Here is a 16,624-nt window from a genome sequence, read left to right on the forward strand (position 1 = left end):
CCTATTACACTATCGAGTACAATCCCTAGCTATTTGGGCTCCACCACTATGAGCAAAATACCAACCCTGAAAAATTCTTCTTCTGTTGATTCTATCCACCCTTGTACTACAAAGGGAGACTCCTAGCAGATCCGACTACTTGTGACTGAGTACCCCTCACACCAGAACCTAAAGCTGGAGAACTACCTATCTACACTCATGTTTGTCCACCCAGATCCATAGACAAATTCTCCTCAACTATCCAACCTTTCTCGATTGCTATCTCCATGGTCTTGGGTTTGAAAATCCGAACTTCTCCACTGATGCGAGCATTAAGGCCCCTAATAAAGTGCTACACAAGCATGGCCTCACCATCTGCTATCACAACATACCGTCTCAACTTAAAGAACTTATTCTCATACCATTCTACTGACATAACCATTTGTCACAGATTATGGAACTCATTCGCCTTCCTTTGTCTCCAGTGATCCCACAGGAAGCAAGCATGAAATCTCTCCAAGAACATCTCCCATGAAATTGATGCAATATCCAGATGAAGCTTTTTCTCCTCAAGACTCCACCAAGTGGATACAAACCCACGTAGATGCATGATGGCATGCCTAGCCTTGGTGTTACTTCTATATAGATGCATAGAAAAACACCTCCCCAAATTCAACAACCATGTCCCTTCCTCGATCCCATTGCCAGATCAATCACACGTAGGGGGTCTGGACCTAAGGAGGTCTCTCATGTGTCCAACTAGAATAGTATCCTGATCAAGAACAACTATTTCTCTCCTACAAGGTGATCTCTCTCTCTCCCTGTCCTGATGATCATCTCTCTCTTGACGAATTGAATGGTGAGTCTTCTCGCCGATTATCTCCCTGCCTTGGTTCTAATTTTGCAAGAATCTCATGGAGAACATTAACCAACTAGTGAATTCCATCATTGCCATGTTGGTTCTCACCTTGATCTTCCTCCTCCTGATTATGAAGTTGTTGATCCTCCTGACGCACCTCCTCAGAAACCTCGGGGTTAGGATTCTGTTGAGTGCCCATATGTTACCTCGTCCACGATCTCTACCTCTAGAAGACATATTATCTACAAAATATTTAAAACAATTATAAGATAAAGTCTAGGGTAACCTACTACAAGATAGGTGTGGCAAGATAACTTCAAGGTTTTAACTCAAGTTATTCTAGCATTAATCATAATAGGCTCAAATAAGATCAAAGCACCCAGTATATGAACCTAGCTCTGATACCAGATGTAATGCCCGTCAAAATACCCTAAAGAAAACTAACACATAATCTAGAAAAGTAGAGATTATTTTTTTTATTAGAATGCACAAATACATCTAACTCTGTTAATCCATTTAACCATATTAATACATAACTCAGTACAAGTTACAAATGTCATTTTAATATATGAATAAGTAAACTAAAGTACACAAGTGGAATAATCATATACACCAATAAATATATAACAATCTTATATATCAATGTTCTTCCCTAGGGCATCATAACATCACTACTCAATACAATAAGATAGCATACATCTACATAGATCAATATCCATATACAATATATATCCATGTCTCACTATCAACATTACATAGTTCATCATTAAGTTACATAATACATCATGTACATGTATTGTGTCATAAGTATACATCATTTGCTACAAATAGATAATCATGCAATACAATTGCTCCACAGTACAAGTATCTACAAAACAGGAAATATCCAACACACTCACGAACATATGATGAAAATAAAATATCCCGATATAGAAAAGGCATCAACCACCCGACCATGTGGAACCAAAAGGAACTGGTCCCCATGCCTAGAGAATGATATAAGGCCACACACACACTAAGCTTAGACTAAGACCTAACTCAAAAGAACATAACTAAATAACAAAGAGCTATCAACACAAGACATAGGCTCAAATAAAATAAATACAAATGCCAGAGACTTCCATGAAACAAGGCTAAGACCAAGGACACATAGTTAGGGAAAGTGTCATCACATGTCATATAGAGAAACCTTCAAGCATCCTTACAAGGAACCTCTTGGTAGGTGACACCCATGCGAAATGAACTCAACCTCTCATGAAGACAAGTGAGTACAATCATGCCATCAAGGCCTTCTCAATCTCATCCTGAGATTGAACTAGCACTCTGGGCCATGAGTGGGGCTCAAAACATATTATTATCTTATTAATATGAAAACTACCCAACCCCTAAATAAATTAGTTAAGGTTATCACTTATTTAGAAAACAAACTTCCAACAATATCCCAAGCATCCTTACAAGGAACCTCTTGGCAGTCCCCCAAGCATCCTTATAAGGAACCTCTTCGCGATGTTTCAAAAACTCAATTGGAAGCAACTTCCCCTAATATGCACCTATGATCTAGAGATAAACATAAATCAGTAAACTCCAATATATCACATAAATGTAATAATATACATAATCAAGTTGTCATTGAACAATATGAATCATCATGGTAAAATTGATTCACAACAACAATTCCATCCAAATTCAACTTATTGAATATAAAGAAAATATCATAAAAATCCATCAAGGTCCAATTAATCAATTCTGGAAATATCATCATAAATAATCTCAAGTCCAAAACAAGTCTCTGGATTGACTTAGATTGGAAAAATAATCCATAAATCTTGAAAATACCAAAATACCAAAATTACCAGTTTGGCACATATGTGACTATCTTTGTGGACGACAATGTAGTGCGTGCGTTTCCAGGACTACAACACGACGCACTAACATCTTGTATGGACAAAAACTAGAAAGTCATAGAAAAGGATAATTCATTGATGCAAATACACATAAAAGAATAAAGTTGACAATTCGACTCTCTGAAATATGACACGAATAATCAATAGAACCTAAATAATCAATCTGAAGGACATATAGTATCCTCACATACAAATTCTTGGCAAGACACAACAACCAAATTCACAAAATATCAATTACTAAACTCGCACAAAGAGAACACTAATTTAACCATTGAAAGAACGGTACCCAAAACTCTTACACAACTTAGGGAAAATTTAACACTCTAGAATATAAATCACAATGAATTCTCATGGGCAAGGGTTATATGATATGAAATATCCTCAAAAGAGGAGCAAATCTCATCAAAGAGGGTCTTTTTTAATATGTAATAAGGGTTTGGACACTCTTTTTGGGCATGATTTTTAGGATGGTTATACCCCAATTGTTTTAAAGTTTTCTCATTTGTAGCCCCTCTATAACAGTTTGTTGGAAGCAAGTTGGAGTAAGGTAGAGGATTTTAAGGTTGTTCAAGTAATGGGTCAAGTTGAGTTGTATCGTTGGAAGAAACCTCAAGAGTGGCCTTCAAAGGATTAGAAGAGGATCATTAGGAGCTTGTTAGAATCTTAGAGGTTAGGATGTGAAATTCACTTAAAGGAAAGGATATCCTTTCTTGGGGTCCTAATCCAAAGGGCAAATAGTATATGGCCTTGAGCTACCTAGAGCTTGATAAATAGTTGTTTGGTAATGTTGGAGCTCCTTGGTGGAATAGGTGTGAAATAGCTTTTAGCTTTTCTTGGCCAAAGTGTAACTTCTTCTTATGGCTAGTAGCTCAAAAAATATGCCTCCTCTAGGATAACCTGAGGAAAATAATTTTTCATGGCCCTTCTATGTATGTTTTATGTAACAATAATGAAGAATGTACCTCACATCTATTTTTTCAATGTCCTTACTCTAGGGATATTTAGCATCTTTGGTGGGGGGCCTGGAATCAATATTTTATTCATGCCACAACTTTGTTGGAATTTTGAGGAAAATTGGGCAAACCTTCGACTAAAACCTCTTTTCTTTAGGTTGCTTGGGATATTAGTCATTATTTGGTGTCTTTGGTTGGAAAAGAATAGAAGGATGTTTAAGATTCAAAATTGTTGGGGACTCTTTTGTGCCAAAGGGTCATCATAAAACTCCAAGATATCATCTTTGTAAAATGTGATATTTCAGATACAGTGGATTCTAGCGATTCAATTATTATTAGAAATTTGAATTTGTCTAATAGTGGTTTTGGCCCTTCTATGAGTAAAGGACATTCACAGGCCAAAAAGAAGATTCCTCAGGAGGGTCATTGCATTTCTCCTCTTATAGGTGTTTTAAAGATAAATATTGATGATTCATCTAGGGGAAATTGTAGACACATGGGGGTTGGTGGTATTGGTAGGAATAGTAATGGAGGGGTAGATTTTCTTCTCTATCTACAAAGGGTTGCATACCAATAACCTTATGGAGGCCCTGGCTATTATTTATGCAATTGAAAGAGGTTGTTACCATGGATGGAAAAATATCATTTGTGAATATGAATCACAAATTGTGTGGATATGTTGAATGACCAAAGTTTGGATGGCGTTAAGTGACATTTGGCTCTTATGGTCAAGCAGATTTTGAGTCTATTTTTATCTTTAGCTAATATCTCCTTTTGCCATATTCTTAGAGAGTACAATAAAGTGGCAGATTGTCTGACTAAATGGGCTTTTCAGAAGCTTGATAGGTGGAATGTTGGTGATTGGGCCTAGAATATTCGTATACTTTGGAAAAACTTATTAGAGAGGACAAGTATATGTAGTTGTTTCTTCTGTGGGATTCCTTTTGGAATTCCTCCTTGTTGCACTTGGTCATTCTTTGGTTGGTCTAAAGCCTTGTGCTATGTATTGTTTCATTGATGAATAAATTTTTCACCCCCTTTTAAAATAATGAATAAATTAATTAATATTTAAAATTATTTAATTAATATTAGAATAAATTGAGATATTCAAAAAATTAAAAATTATTTAATTATAAATGTGATGGAGAGAAATTTGAAATTTGAGTTTGAGTTAGAAGAATAATGTTAAATTATTAAATAATAAAATTATTTAATTAATTTAAAAGAATAATTAGTGAAAATATCGCTAGTAGACATTGGACAATTTTTAGTGCCTACGACACAAGCAATGAAAGCCGCACAAACATGCATGTAAAATTTATAAGCTTAGACAAGGCACATGAGCAGGTTGATATATTACCATAAATAAATATTATTCTAGTGAATTCTATAATTATGGGGTGTACACAAAATGGATATGCTAAAAAATATTTAGAAATTATCAAGAAAATCAAGGCAAAAATCATTGTTTTAGAAGATGCAATCCGTTCACATCATTCTAAATGTCGATGTTGTAGTTATTAGTGCCCTGCAAAATGCACAAACAAAATGTGGAATCATAAACAAAGCATCTAGATTGTTTGACAAAATATCTCTAGAGTTGGTGTCTCATGAAATGCATATTGGTGTAAAAAATTAGGTATTATGATTGGGAATGTTTTGGTTGATATGGAGCTTAAAAACAAAGGTGATGTCATAATGGATAGAAGAATGTTGTTAGATATTGTTTTTTATCAAATGATTTGGTAGATATGCATGTTAAATGTAAAAGAACACACAAGGCAAATGAATAGTTTGACAAAATGCCTTCTAGATAGTTATGTCCTTCAATTGATCAAGACTTGGATTACAAAGCTCATCACTAAGAATATATAGCTATTGTAGTTGAAAGATATTGGTGCCACATTTATTGATGTTTTATTTGCATGTTGTCATATGAGACTAGTGTATAATGAATAAGAATGCTTCATTTAATGGATGAATAATTTCAAATTGCTCCTAAATGAATTATCGTTGACCCTGTTGGACACAATGGCTATGTGTGAATTTTTGAACTTCATCAACAAAAGTACCATTCAATATTTAGTGATTGTGTGGAAATCTTTACTTAGATATTAAGTGTCTAGGTGAGGTGGGGTATAGATGGAGATAGATTATGCTACAACTAAAAGAGATGTACATGAAGCTTCAAAAACTATTTGAGAGATGAGACTTGCCATGGAAGTTTTCTCAATAAAGGTGCATCAAATTTTAATATTGCATTGGATTTCAAATTTTTGACTAAAACATGCTTGTTAATGATGCTTCGATTGAAGAAAATTTGATTTTAAATATCTTATCAATTTCTTGCTATGCGCCATTTTTTTTCTATGTGAAAGTATGTATCAGTTCATGTCATACAACAAATATGCTTAGTGCTAGGAATTGTCAAGTGACTCTTCTTCAAGATTGAAAATACATAAACTTTGTGTCATGATTATAGAAAGAGTAGATGTTATGTTTTCATGGGTATCCCAAAGAAAGCACTTGTAATCATATCAGAGAGGGTGGCATCCTTTAGTCCATTTCAAGATAGGAAAAGATATTCATATGCATTGAAAAGGCTATAAGGTGTTACTTGTAAGGAATCAAAGGGTGCCATATAAATTGCATGATATTGTGAAAGGTTTACACTACTTAGGAAGACTAATGGTTTGTAGAAAGAAATTATGTGTTTAGAAAATGCATATGAATTGTGTATCCTCAAAGGCCAAATCATTATTAATAAGGTAACTCATGGAATGGGAGAAGATACAATACCCACATCGAGAAATCTAATGATGTGTTCCTACTTCAAAAGTTACAAGTTCCTAGTTCTCTTTTTGTAAAAGTAACTTATGTCACTTCTAGGTAAAAGTTAGAAAGTAAGCCTTATTTCTGGAAAAGTAATGTAAACCCTAACCAATTGAGACTATTATGTACTTCAAAGGTAGCTAGGAGGTAGTTACAAGGTAGTTATTGGGTTGTTGCAAGTTAGTTACAAGTGATTATCAAGAAAAAGTTTATAAATATAAGACTCTTACAAATGCAAAGGGGGATACTCTTATTGAGCGAAAACTATGGAGAAGTTTCTAGAGAAAATTTTGGAGAACTTTTTTGTTCACACTTTGTACCTAAAGATTTTTGAACTTGTATATTTTTTAAGAGATAATGGAGAATGTATTTAGTTTTTATATCTTGAATGTGTTTCTAAGTTATTATTATCGATTTCTCATATGTTAAATTGGTAATCCATTTATGTATTTGTGGAATCCATTGGTTTTCTATTCAATACTCTATTTAATTGATGTGATAAAATATACTCATTTCTTAGTATATTGATTTGGATGAGCTAGTATAGCCTATCTCTTGATATGTCGAGGTTTGTTATCCTTCTTTTGTCATCAGTAAATTTTATGCTAAAACCTTCTTTGTAATTGTTATCACATGGAAAATATTAGTCGATATTTGTAGGTCTTTCATTAAGGTTTATGTTATTCAACATTCTTTTATTTTGTATTTCCTACTTTTTGTACTTTAAAGTTAAAAGTACATAAAACCCCTAAAAACTCCATTATACAAGAGAGTTGCCCCTCTCAAACAAAGAGGGGGGTCATAGTTATACAACAATCTCTCAAACTGTTGGGACTATTGTCATTACTCTTTGAGAAAATAGGTTCAGTTTTGGAAAAATGGTCACAGTGACAAATCTGTTTTTACCAACACACCCAAATACGATGCTCAAATTCTAATGCCTATCTCATTCTAGGTTGGCATTCCCAACTAGAAAGGTAACTCACATTGTCAACTACCCATTAAAATAGGATGACCATTTTGGACTCATTCTTCCTTTGGTAACTCACATTGTCAATGCCATACATGATGATTCTAATGTTCCTTAGAATTTTCTCTTACATATTTTTACATTTGTCATAGAATCTATTTCACATATTAAAATTTCATAGATTATCACACAAAATTATATAAAAATACACCTCACATGACTTTTATGGCATTCTCTTACATAACGTATATAACAAATTCTCTTACAAAACATATATTAAATAAATGTGGCATAAAGTGTGACATCAAGTGGGATACCCTTTTTCCACGCGGACACAAATATATACAAAATGAATAATAAATATGAACACTAGGAATTGTAAGGTTTACAACACCTAGTCCAATAATTATGGTCATTATGAGCTACAATAGTTCTATTCAAATTAGCAAATGCATGCCCCTAAATGTTCAAGATTTTCATGAATGAAGTGTTCTATATTTTTCTAGATCAATTCATGTTAGTGCTCCTAAATGGAATCCTTATCTACTTGAGATCAAAGTAGGAGAATGGGGATCATATCTATTGTTTTTTATAATGTTTGAGGGATCATCAACTTTATGAGAACCTAGTGAAGTGTTTCTTCTTTTAGGAAAAGGTGAAATATCCTAGACATATCATTTTTCATGCGGGCACCTTATTGGATTCCATTAAGATTAGATCTATTTTGCAGCAACTAGCACCTACTAGTATTATAGAGGTTATGAGCTCCACGAGCCTGAGAAGATATTACAATTAATTTATGTAATTTTCTAGAATCTACATCCTATCACTTCCCTATGGTGGAAAGGGAAGAAGTTTCTATGAAATAAGAAATGTGAGAGTACCTTTTAGACCCTCATGGGGTGGATTACTATGAAAATTAAAGGATCATGAACTAAATTTCCCTACCCACAAAATGAAGCTTTCCATAGTTACTTATGCTTTTGATCAATAAAGATATTTTCTACTTGGCCACCATTTCAATCTACCTATATATCATTGTAGCCTCTAGCATATCTCTAGATGGCTTAACCTTAACATGCATAAATGAAATTGAATAGATTTCTTATGTGGATATGACTTTGATGTGCACTACATCAAGTGTAAGTAGAACATAATGGTAGATGCATTGAGAAGGAGGTTGTTGGTATTATGGATGTGTTGCATTTGTTTTGTCATTGATGTCAACACTTATCAGCACTGAAGATCTTTGGTTACGTTCACTGACATGTTCAATGACCTATGCACAGTCACCGATATCTGGTTCACCGACATGTTATATTGTTCATCGGCACTGAGGATGATCTGTTATCATATGGAGATTACTTGGTTATGTTGAAGACATTGTTTGGACACTTGGTTTTGGTGATTTGGTTATTGGTCTAATTGAGTTTGCATATTTGTTGTTATTGGCAAATAGTTCTAGGTTATGGACCAGCAAGCGTTATCTATTCCAGATCAGTACGACATGTTATGGAGATGATTTATTGATTGGTTATTATTGTAAATGCATTGAGCCGACATGATGCATCGCATATTGATTCATTTATAATTGATTTAATTATAATATTCTTAGTGAGCCGACCTACACATTTGGTCTTAGGTTTTGGTATATATGTAAGATCTCATTTGTGAGATTGAGAGAAGGTATGTAATAAGGTATTACAAGGTTGTGATATTCCTTATATTCGAATATAAGTAGAGCTATACACACAGACATCATTTGAAGATACAAGGAAGGTATGAAGAAGACAATTAGAGCTTAACCGGTACTGAATCTAGCATATGAAAATGCTATTTTGAGTAGTACATTATCATTGGATTTAACCATCCAATTTTAGTCAGTGTGACTCCCATTTTGTGTTTGAGCAGCGAGCTCTAGGCAGTTGGCCTTTCTGCATGTGCAGACCCCATTTGTACACACATACTATCTATAGTAGTATCATCTAATTGTGGGTAAGGTTTCCCACCGTGATTTTCCCCTTACAGGGTTTCCACGTATAAATATATGTGTTATGTGTTGTGGATGTTATTTGTCTTTATGTTTCATGCATTAAAATTTACTGGTATTGTTATTAACTATTAAACTATCAACCAACATTAAGTTTGGTTTACCGGTATTATGCATCAAGTTTGATTAAGTTATATTTGGATTAAAATTAATAGACAATTGATTCACCCCCCCACCCTCTCTCAGTTGCCTCCGGGTCCTAAGAATTGGTATCAGAGCTAAGTCCTCTTTTTGCAGAAGTTTAACAGCTTGAGGAGATTCTATGGCAACTAACTATTTTAGGAAGGACAGTCCAAAACTTGATGGAACTAACTATGGTATATGGAAGATCATAATGGAGACACATCTGAATTGCATTGGAAAAGACATATGGGATGTTACAAAGAATGGCTATGTTGTTCCTACACAGAGTCAACCTAATCCACCTACCTTGGCTAAAGATCAGGAGAATTATTGCAAAGCAAGAGAAGCACTTTTGAGCGCATTGTTAGATCAGCAAATCATGGGATTATCAGACCGATCTACTGCTAAATCTATTTGGGATAAATTGGAGACATTGAATGAAGCTGATACCACTATCAAAATTGCAAAACTAGAATGCTTCCGGGTTAGGTATGAAAATCTGAAAATGGAAGAAGATGAAAGGATTTCTGCTTTTATGGAAAGAGTTGATGAAATTATTTTGGGTATACAATGTTGTGGAGGATTCTTAAGTGAAGATGAAACTATTTCTAAAGTTTTAAGAGAATTTCCACCACCATACAAAATGAAAGTAATTGTTATTAATGAATTGAGAACAATGCCTAATACATCAGTATCTAGAGATACTTTGGTTGGAAAACTTTTAGCTTTTGAGCTTGAGGAATTTGGTCTTGTTGCTACAATTAAGATAGATTTGGCTTTCAAAGCATCATCATCTGCAACATCATCATCATCATCTGAAAAATATGATTGGAAAGCACTCTATGCTAGAGAACTTGAAGAAATCAGAAGAGAGAATGAAGAACTTGAAGCACTATTTGTAAGGAAAATGCCTAAAGGTCCAGTTGGAAGTAAGTATGAAGGTAAAGCACCATTTAAATGTTTTAACTGCAATAAAATTGGTCATATGGGCATCGAGGTGTCCTGATAGACATGCAAGATTGAAAGAAGAAGCTAAAAGAACATGTAAGCCTAACCTTGATTATCAGAGATACAGATTTAAGAAGAATAGAGACAAATCATGTTACTATGTTGATGGAGTTACTTATGACTCTGATGAGGAATCGTCAGACAATGGATGGGATTTTGTTGCAATAACAGAAGATCAACTGACACCTATTGTACAATCGGTAGAGCAGGCCCTGGTAGCTAAAATTGAAGAAAAGGATGAATGGATCATTGATTCTGGATGTTCACATCATATAACTGATGATAAAAGTAAATTCTCAACCTTTCAGGAATACAATGGAGGTCCAGTAAGATTTGGGGATGATAAAACTTGTTTGATCAGAGGAAAAGGCACTATATCTTTTGATGGTAAGCACAATACTGACAACGTTTATTATGTTGAAGGTTTGAAGCATAATCTTTTGAGTGTTGGTCAAATAGTTGAAAAGGAATTTCAGTTACAATTCAAGAATGGTAAATGCAAAATCATGAATAGAACTAGTTTGGAAATTGCAACCGGTAATTAGACTAGAGGTAATATCTTTCATTTGAATAACAATGAGAAGACATGCTTGATTGCACATATTGATGAAAGTTGGTTTTGGCATAAAAGACTTTGTCATGTAAATTTTGATTGCATTGTGAAAATCAGTACAACTAAGGCAGTAAGGGATTTACCTAAGATTATAAAACCTCACAATCCAGTATGTAAGGAATGTCAATTTGGAAAGCAAGTTAGAGAAAATTTTAAGAGTATTCCAGAAAAATACAATAATGTTCTTGACTTAATTCATACTGATTTATGTGGTCCAACAAGAACTAGAAGTTTACAAGGAGATAGATATCTTATGCTAATCATTGATGATTATTCTAGAATGTGTTGGGTTACTTTTCTCAGGGAGAAATCAAAAGCTTTTGGGAAATTCAAACTATTCAAGGTAATGGTAGAGAATGAAACCGGTAAGAAAATCAAATGTTTAAGATCAGATCGAGGAGGTGAATTCACATCTAAAGAATTTAATACATTCTGTGAAGTGAATGGAATTAGAAGACAGCTATCAACACCTCAGACACCCCAGCAAAATGGAGTTGTGGAAAGGAAGAACAAAACTATTCTAGATGTAGCTAGAAGCATGATATCAGAAAAAAAACCTACCTCATATGTATTGGAGAAAAGTAGTGAATACAACGGTTTACACATTTAACAAAGTTCACATCAAAGGTGAAACCGGTAAGACCCCTCATGAACTATGGTTTGGTAATACTCCTACTCTTAAATATTTCAGAATATTTGGAAGCAAATGTTACATTAGGAGAGATGATTATATTGGAAAATTTGATCCTAGAAGTGATGAAGGAATATTTCTTGGTTATTCATCTAAGAGAAAGGCATATAGATGTTTTAATAACAGATTACAGAAAATCATTGAGAGTGCAAATGTGAAGATTGATGAATAGTTTAGAGGTAATTCAAGGTACATGGACTCTGAACTGGCAGTTGAGATAATCACAAATGAACCTACACTAAGCACACAGGTACAAAATGTTGATCCACTCACACCGGCATCATCTGAGAATTCCATAGTGACTGAAGAACAACAACAAGTGAATACACCCAGGTATGTAAGATTGAATCACTCTGAAAGTCAGATAATAGGGAATAAGTATCAAGGAGTTATGACAAGAGGAAGACTGGCAAATGAAGAGGTATGTTTAATTTCTCATTGGATTAAAGCTATGGAAGATTAATTGGAACAAATTGAAAAGAATAACACATGGACATTGGTTCCCCAGCCTAAAAACAAAAATGTAATTGGAACTAAATGGGTATTTAGAAATAAACTTAATGAAGATGGTAAGGTAATCAGAAACAAAGCAAGATTAGTGTGTAAGGGATATTCACAGAAAGAATGAATTGATTACAAAGAAACCTTTGCACCAGTAGCTAGAATTGAGGCAGTCAGACTATTCTTAGCTTTTGCAGCACACAAGAACTATAAAGTATATCAAATAGATGTTAAATGTGCATTTCTGAATGGTGATCTTGAAGAGGAACTTTACATTGAACAACCTGATGGATTTTCTTTAACAGATGACAAAGATATGCTTTGCAGATTAAGGAAAGCTTTATATGGATTGAAGCAAACTCCTAGAGCTTGGTATGCTAGATTGGACAAATATCTTTTGAAGCTTGGTTAGATTAAAGGTAATGCTAACATCAACTTATATTACAAAGTGACTAGTGATGACATCTTGGTTATTGAAGTTTTTGTTGATGATATCATTTTTGGAGGAGAAGAAGGATTGTGTAAAGACTTTTCTAATAAGATGCAGGAAGAATTTGAAATGTTTACGATTGAGGAGATAAAATTCTTTTTAGGATTGTAGATTTCACAAACTGATAAAGGTATATTCATAAATTAATCAAAGTACTTGAAAGAACTTCTAAAGAAATTTGGTATGGAAAACTCTAAACCGGTAAGTACTCCTATGACTACAACTGATAAACTATCATTGAAGGATGAATCAACACCTGTTAATCCGACAAGATATAAGTCTATGATTGGAGGTTTACTATATTTGACACAAACAAGACCTGATATTATGAATGCAGTATGTATTGTTTCAAGATTTCAAAGTAATCCTAAGGAAAATCATGAATCAGTAGTGAAAAGGATTTTTCTGTATCTACAAGGCACAACAAATCTTGGTTTATGGTATCCTAAAGATGAAAATTTTGATTTATGTGCATACACAGATGCAAATTGGGCAGGAGATGTAGATGACAAAAAGAGCACCATCGGCAGAGCATTCTTTCTTGGTAGCAGATTAATTTCATGGTTGAGCAAGAAACAAAGTTGTACATCATTATCAATAGCAAAATCAGAATATGTTGTAGCAACAACTAATTGTACACAGGTATTATGGATTAAGCAAATGTTGAAGGACATAAAGGTAAAATGCAAAGAACCTATAATCATTTACTGTGATAATATGGCAGCAATTGATATATCAAAGAATCTGGTATTTCACTCTAAAACTAAACATGTTTCTATCAAATTCAATTTTCTAAAAGAGAATGTTGAAGAAAAAGAAGTGAAATTGGTTTATGTGAATACTAAAGAGCAGATTGCAGATATCTTTACTAAGCCTTTGCCTAAGGAAACTTTTGAATATCTCAGAGAGCAACCTAGAGTTATACCCTCACCAGTAGAAACTTAGACAGTTGGAGCATGGCATCAGACCGACAAAATTAAACAAAGAAATATTTTTTCGACTTTGATGAAGGAGAGCTACTTCTCAGGGGGAGTAGTTGGATAAATTTGGTTATAACAATTGGTATTTGTAATAAGTTCTATGAACTAATTGTATTTGGTTTTGTATTGCTTTGGCACTTGATGTCAAAGGGGGAGAGATATCTATGGAAAAACGCATTATCTTTTGGGAAAGATTATTCCTAGGGGGAGAAATATTATGTATTTTGATTTTTGGTAATTGATCTCTTTAGGAGATTGTTGGTTTTTGGTTTTTGACATTTCTTCTTTGGCACTTAGATGGTTTTTCCATCTTGTGTTGCCATCAATGCCAAAGGGGGAGATTATTGGTATTATGTATGTGTTGCATTGGTTTTGTCATTGATGTCAACACTTATCAACACTTATCAGCACTGAAGATCTTTGGTTACATTCACCGACATGTTCAGTGACCTATGCACAGTCATCGGTATCTGGTTCACCGACAGGTTATATTGTTCACCGGCACTGAGGATGATCTGTTATCATCCGGAGATTACTTGGTTATGTCAAAGACATTGTTTGGACACTTGGTTTTGGTGATTTGGTTATTGGTCTAATCAAGTTTGCATATTTGTTGTTATTGGCAAATAGGTCTAGGTTATGGACTGACAAGCGTTATCTATTTCAGATTAGCACGACACATTATGGAGATGATTTATTGATTGGTTATTATTGTAAATGCATTGAGCCGACATGATGCATCACATATTGATTCATTTATAATTGATTTAATTGTAATATTCTTAGTGAGCCAACCTACACATTTGGTCTTAGGTTTTGGTATATATGTAAGATCTCATATGTGAGATTGAGAGAAGGTATGTATTAAGGTATTACAAGGTTGTGATATTCGGTATATGCAAATATAAGCAGAGCTATACACACAAACAACATTTGAAGATACAAGGAAGGTATGAAGAAGACAATCAGAGCTTAACCGGTACTGAATCCATCATATGAAAATGCTATTTTGAGCAATACATTATCATTGGATTTAACCATCCAATTGTAGTTAGTGTGACTCCCATTTTGTGTTTGAGTAGTGAGCTCTAGGCAGTTGGCCTTTCTGCATGTGCAGACCCCATTTGTACACACATACTATCTGCAGTAGTATCATCTGATTGTGGGTAAGGTTTCCCACCGTGGTTTTTTCCCTTACAGGGTTTCCACGTACAAATATGTGTGTTATGTGTTGTGGATGTTATTTGTCTTTCTGTTTCATGCATTAAACTTTACCAGTATTATTATTAACTGTTAAACTGTCAACCGGCATTAAGTTTGGTTTACCGGTATTATGCATCAAGTTTGATTAAGTAATATTTGGATTAAAATTAGTAGACAACTGATTCACCCCCCCCCCCCCCCCCCCCTCTCAATTGCCTTCGGGTCCTAACAGAGGCAACATGATATCATGGTTGTGACCCTGGGTATAGATTTGAGGATATTTATTCTTGAGTAAATTAGAAGGCTCAATAAGAGCTCGATTCTCATTAATATTCTTGTGTCTTATTTGGATCCTTATGGTCCTATATGGTATTGTGGGCGAATTTATGTATCATATTTTATAATATCTTCAAACACTATTATTATCAAATATAATAAATACACTCTACACAACAGATCTAAAGGTGAATAAGATATATGAAAGCCTTTGGAAACTTTACTAGTGGATCAAGTTGAGGCATGAAATTTTACATTATGTAGCTTGTTTCCTTCAATGTTAGAGGATATAGGTTGAGCATCAATATCCAATAGAACTTCTTTACCCGCATTTACATTCTAGAGTGGAAATGGAACACTATTTCCTTTCATATCATACTCGGCATTCCCTTGTCATCATGATACCATCATGATGCCATCATGCTACTAATTGACAAGCTAAAAATGTGGCACACTTTTCTCCTATAAATACCATGTATAATGCCATGAAAATGGTAAGAAATTCTTAGATGATGATTTCAAATTCCATTAAGTTTTATGTATGATCATTTGAGATTGGGACTAATTATTAACTTTTGCCTTTTGAACTTCTTCAACAATAATTAGTTATGGAGTTCAACTTTAATATTGTACACTTTGTTGATAAATATAGACACCTAAAAATGTCTCATTGATCATGTACTAATCATTCCCCTAATTGATTAAATAATCTTTATTATTTAATTAATCTATTTCTTCTAATTTCATATTTCCTCATCATCTTACTAATTATTCTATTTCTTATGCTATCATCATTCAATCATTTCAATCATTTTCTAAATATTAATTAAATATTTATTATTTGATTAATTATGTTTAATTCCCCAATTTAAATAATCTTTATCATTTAAATAAATTAATTCTCAATTTATATCTCTAATCATCTAATCATTCAACTCTTTTCTAAATATTAATTAAATATTTATTATAATCTTTATTATTTAATTAAAGTTCATTTCTAACATAATTAAATAGTTTCTTTAAATTATTTAATTAACTAATTAATTCTTCCATTTTCAAATCCCCAAATTCTAATTTCATTTAATTTCATATCCTTGTAATTTCTTCCAAATTCAAATACATGTGCATGATTTCAAAAACCAAATTGAAAATCAAAGTCAAGTTCTAAATATATTCAAATACTAAATTGAAT

The sequence above is a fragment of the Cryptomeria japonica genome, chromosome 1 (genome assembly GCF_030272615.1).
Source record: "Cryptomeria japonica chromosome 1, Sugi_1.0, whole genome shotgun sequence".
Taxonomy (NCBI): Eukaryota; Viridiplantae; Streptophyta; class Pinopsida; order Cupressales; family Cupressaceae; genus Cryptomeria; species Cryptomeria japonica.